We start from the raw sequence: 5,814 nt of genomic DNA, 5'->3' as shown, positions 1-5,814 counted from the left end.
CGGCCGTAGCTTGAGGAACAGATGGGGCTACAAACTGTTGGTACGAAAAGAGAGCGGGGATGGGGTCACAGGCAGTTGCTAGAAAACTGAGTGCGGGCGGGGTCAGTGTATAATGACAGAGGAACAGACTAACGATGGGATCACAGGCGGTGTCTAAGGCCACAGAGCGGCGATTGGTTCACAGCCCGTTCGAGAGGTAGAGCGTAGAGGTTCGGTTCAAAAGCTGTGAGGAGGAAAGCTTGGGAATTTTTTCAGAGATCGTTGCTTGGAGAACAGAGTGCAGATGGGTTCAGTGCTAGGGGGAACAGATTGAGGACGGAGTTACTGGCTGTTGCAAGAAAGACAGAGTTGGGAAGGGTTCACAGGGCTTTGGTGGGAGAATAGAGAGGGAATGGGTTCACAAGGTGCTTTCAGTGGAATAATGTGGGTATGCGATCACAGGCTGTTGCTGGGGAACAGAGGAAGAATGAGGTTAGAGTCCATTGCTAGGAGGACAGAATCGGAATGAGTTCACTGTCAGTTGCTGGGTGAACAGATTGAGGAGGAGATTACAATCCATTGCTCGGAGGCCAGAGCGAGGTTTGGTTAACAGTCAGTTGTTAGGGGAACTTAGTGGGGATGGGTTCACAGGCCACTGGTAGGAGAACAGCGTGGTGATGTGTTCAGAGGCTGTTCCTTGGGGCAGGCTGTGGGAATGGTTCAGTCTGTTGAGATGAAAACAGAAAGGGAATGAGTCCACAGCCCGTTGCTATTGGAACAGGATGAGGATCTTTCACAGGCTGTTGCGATGAGATCAGATTGGTATGGGTTCAGAGGCCGATGTGAGGAGAACAGAGGCAGATTTGGGTCGAAGGCTCTTCCTGGGAGACGAGCGTGGGGTTGGGGACACAGGCTATTGCCAGGAGACCAGAATGGGGTTCGACTCACAGGGAGTTGCTGGGAGAACAGGAACACAGGTCGTCGTTCTGGATGGGTTAATACGTAGCTGGAAGGACAACGGAGAGGGTATGCAGTCACAGTTTGCTGGTTAGAGAGCAGATTGGGGATGAGACCGTAGGCTGTTGCTAGAGAAATAGAGCAGTTTGCTTTTATCGACCATTGTGAGGAATTCAGTGTGGGGAGGGGGTTACAGACCTTAGTAGGGAGCACAATTGGGTTCACAGGACATTGGGGTAGATCAGAGTGGTGATGGGATTACAGACCTTTGAATGCTGGACACTTTGGGGAACGGTCACTGACGATTGCTACGACGACAGACAGAGGTTGGTTTCACAATCTGTTATCATAGAGTCATCGAGATGTACATCATGAAAACAGATCCTTTGGTCCAACCCGTCCATGCCGACCAGATATCCCAACGGAATCTAATCCCAACTGCCAACAGTTGGCTCATATCCAACCAAACACTTCCAATTCTTATATCCATTGCAGATGCATCTTAAATGTTATAATTCCACTAGACTCCACCACTTCCTCTGGCACCTCATTCCATGCACATACCACCATCTGAGTGAAAACATTGCCCCTTATGTCTCTTTAATATCCTTTTCCTCTCAACCTAAACCTATGCCTTCTTGTTGTGGACTCCGAAACCCCAAGGGAAACGACTTTGTCTATTTATCCTGCCCATGTCCCTAATGAATTTACAAACCTCTAAAAGGACACCCCTCAGCCATCGAAGTTCCAGGGAAAACAGCCATCGCCTATTCAACCTCTCTCTATAGCTCAAATGCACTGACCCTGGCAACATCCTTGCAAATATTTTCTGAACCCTTTCAAGTTTCTTAATATCTTGCTGATAAGAAGGAGACAAAAATTGCAATATTCCAACTGTGGCGTTACTAATGCTCTGTATCGTCACAACATGACCTCCCAACTCATGAACTCAATACTCTAACCAATAAAGGAAAGCATACCAACCACCTTCTTCATTATCCTATCTACCTGCGACTCCAATTTCAAGGAGCGATGAACCTGAACGCCAAGGTCTTTTTGTTCAGCAACACTCCCTGTGACCTTATCATAAAGTATATGAATACTGCTAAGGTTTGTTTTACCAAAACGCAGAACGTTACATTTATGTATATTAAACTCCATCTGCTACTTCTCAGCCCATTGGCCCATTTGATCAACATCCCATTGTAATCTGAGGTAACCATATTCCCTTTTCTCAACAGCTCCAATTTTGGTATCATCTGCAAATTTACTAACTATCCCTCTTATTATCACACACAGATCATTTATAAAACCGTTGAAAAGTAGTGGACACAGGACCGATCCTTGTGGCACTCAAATGGTCACAGGCCTCCAGTCTGAAAAAACATCCCTCCACCACCTCCCTTTGCCGTCTACCTTTGAGCCAATTATGTATCCAAATGACGAATTCTCCCTTTGTTCCATGAGATCTAACCTTGCACATCAGTCTCCCATGGGGAACCTTGTCGAACACCTTACTCAAGTCTATATATATCACATCTACCGCTCTGTCCTTATCAATCATCTTTGTTGCTTCTTCAAAAAACTCAATCAATCTTATGAGACATGATTTCGGGTGATTAAAGCCATGTTGAGTATCCCTAACCAGTCCTTGCCTTTCCAAACGCATTCTGTCCGTCAGGTTCCGTGGAACAACTTGGCCACCACCAGATGCTGGAGATCAGAGCTGAAAATGGGTTGCTGGAAATGCGCAGCAGGTCAGGCAGCATCCAAGGAGCAGGAGAATCAACGTTTTGGTCATGAGCCCTTCTTCAGGAAAGCACGTCGATTCTCCTACTCCTTGGATGCTGCCTGACCTGTTGCGCTTTTCCTGCAGCACATTTTCAGCAGAATCAGAATAATGTGCTTATTGGATAATGAGCCCTTGCTGGGAGAAGAGGGTGAGGATGGGGTTACAGTCGATTGCGAGGAGACGAGAGTCCCAACGGGGTCAAATCAGTAGCTAAGGGAAAAGAGTGAGAATGGGATTCCAGTCCATTACTAGTAGACTAGAGCGGGGATTAGTTCAGAGCCAGTAGCTAGGGAACAGATTGGGTATGAGTCCACAGACCGTGGCGAGGCGGAGCGTTGTTAGAATGGGTTCATTGGCCGTTGCCAGTGAAACAGAGTAGTGATGGTGTCACAGGCATTTGCTCAGAATACAGAGTGGGGATGACTTCGAAGTTCGTGAGGAGGAAAGCAGACTGGGCAGAGGTTCAGAAGCGATTGCTAGTGGAACAGAGTAGCGATTTGTTTACAGATTATTGCTCGCTGAACAGAGTGGGGATGTGGTCATAAGTAGCTGGTAGGTAAGCAAAGCCGGGATGGGGTCACAGCTGTTTGTGAAAGTATCAGATTGAGTATGGAATAACAGTTAGCTGCGAGGGTAACAGATTGAAGATGGCCTCACAAGGCCGTCGCGAGGAGATCGGAGTGGGGATGGAGTTACAGGCCTTTTATACGTAACAGATATAGAATGGGTTCACTGGCAAACGAGGGAGATGGGAGTGGAGTGGGCATACAGGCCATTTGTCGGTAACGGATTGGAGATGGCGCCACACGCTTTTGCTGAAGGTTGCAGAGCAAGAAGGGGGTTGGTGCTGTCGGTAAGGAACAGAAAGTGGCTGGGGTTATTGGCCGTTTTTAGAGAAGCAGATCAAGAATGGTTCGCTGTTCATTGCCACGAGAACAGATTGGTTGTGGTCACCTGATTTTGCTTGGAGAAGAGAATGGGAATGGGGTGAGATGCTATCGTTAGGGAAACACAATGAGTATGGAGTTACAGGCTGTTGCGAGAAATACAGAGTTGGAATGAGTTCATAGGGCATTTCTCGGAGATTCGAAAGGGTATGAGATCACAGGCCTTAGCTGGGAGGGATGGGGAGCACGGTGATCTAAGAACAAAACAGAGTAGTGATCTGTTCACAGACCATGGTGTGGCGAACAGAGAGGGGAATGGTCCGCAGACAATTTCCAGGGGATCGGAGCAGGGATAGGTTCACAGTTGGTTGCTGGGAAACCGCGTGGCAACGTGCTGACAGGCAGTTAGTAGGAGATCAAAGTGATAATGATTCCACAGGCCGTTTCGTGGGGATTAGCCGGGATTAGGTTTGCATATGGTTGCTAGGACAACCGAGTGGGAATGGAAAGACAGGTCTTTGCTCGGAGAACAGAATGGAAATGGTTCAACAGGCCGGTTCTCGGGGATCAGTGCAGGGATGGATTCACAGGTGGCTGCAAGTGAAAAAGAGAGGGAATGACTTCATACGCTGTTGTGAGGAGAGTGGAATGGGGATAAGATCACAGGGTGTTACTTGGAGTACTGAGATGATGTGGGGTAACAGCTGTTTCAAAGGAAATAAAAAGCTTGGGCATGTGTTCAAAGACCGTTGTTAGGCGAACGGATTACCAATGGGGTGAGGCACCATTGCTCGGGAACTGAGTGAGGATAGGGTGACAGGCAGTTGCGAGAGCAGCAGAGTGACGAGTGAGCAAAGTCGATTCTTGTAATGACAGATTGGAGATGGGTTCACACGCCGTTGCTAACAGAACAGACAGAAGATGGGTTCACAGGGCGTTGCCAACAGATCCTAGAGTTGTGGTGTCATAGGCCGTTGCTTGAGAAGAGAGTGGGAATGGCGTGATATGATGTTGCTTGCAGAAAACAGAGAGGATGGGGCTATAGACCGTTGTTATAGAAAAGTGATAGGGATGGGTCACAGGACGTTGCTATGAGAACGGACAATGAGTTTGTCAATGGAGCAGTTGTTGTGGAATTGGGCATTTGTGTAAATGTGGAATGGCGATAACCTTCAGGCATTGCAGCGTGCGTTTCCCTCAGGGACACAGTTGAGACGATTTTAGGTTTTGCAGTAAGGATTGATCCAAGTTTGTCTTGGGCCGTGCAGGAGATGGTAGAGTGCTGAGTGCAGTCCCTCAGCCTCAGAGAGATGAGTTATCCATAGAGGGCAATTCTGCCCCCGAGCGGAGTCACATGAGGAATGAGGAAGAGAATAGCAATGATAGTAGAGTCACTGGAGAAATTTAAGCGACTGCAGGACATGCACATGGACAGCAGTGAGTTGAGGGGTGTATAGGTTAAGTTACAGTATTTGATATTAGGATTAAATCTCGGCACAACATCGTGATCCGAAGGGCCTGTTCTGTGCTGTACTTTTCGATGTTCTATGTTCTAGAAGTTCAAGGTTCTAAGGAGGCAAGAGACAGGGAGTGAGTTTTTTTCTGATACAATACCACCCAACTTCAACACTCACAACTGCTGGGGAGAGTGAAGGGAATCAAGGAATGGTCCAGCAGTCCAGAATCAGAGGTTAGGCCCGATCTCGGAGCATTCATGGTGTTGGCAGACATAGAGAGTGGGTGTATGGACAAGAGGAAATTCCAGAGAAAGAAAGGCATGCAGGAAGTACAGGAGGTGAATGAGGGAGGAATGGATTAAGAGATGGAGGTTTTTATAGAGATGGTGAAGTTGTAGGCACAGAGAAGATTGCAGAGATGGGACGGAGTGCAGGAATAGCAGGATATAACAGAGATAAAGATGCGTTTCCGGGATAGGAGAATTAAAAAAGATGCCGGTGTCGGCGCTAAAGTAGTTAAAGGATGTAGGAAGGGGTTATATATATAGGGAGCAGGTGTCTGGACAGGAGGAGGTCATGCTACCAGGGGACACATAGTGAAGGTAAATGGCTAATTATTCAGAGGAGAACGCAGGTTCTAGGTCAGACAGGGAGTTGGAATTACCTCTCGCCTACATCCACCAGCCCACGATAAGAAGGAAATACCCAGGCGTCTTGTCGGGCTTTGTGCAGCACATAGCAT

Source organism: Chiloscyllium punctatum, chromosome 35, assembly GCF_047496795.1.
Source record: "Chiloscyllium punctatum isolate Juve2018m chromosome 35, sChiPun1.3, whole genome shotgun sequence".
NCBI classification, from domain to species: Eukaryota; Metazoa; Chordata; class Chondrichthyes; order Orectolobiformes; family Hemiscylliidae; genus Chiloscyllium; species Chiloscyllium punctatum.
The sequence above is the reverse complement of the archived record's forward strand: the minus strand, read 5'-3'. Positions refer to the sequence as shown.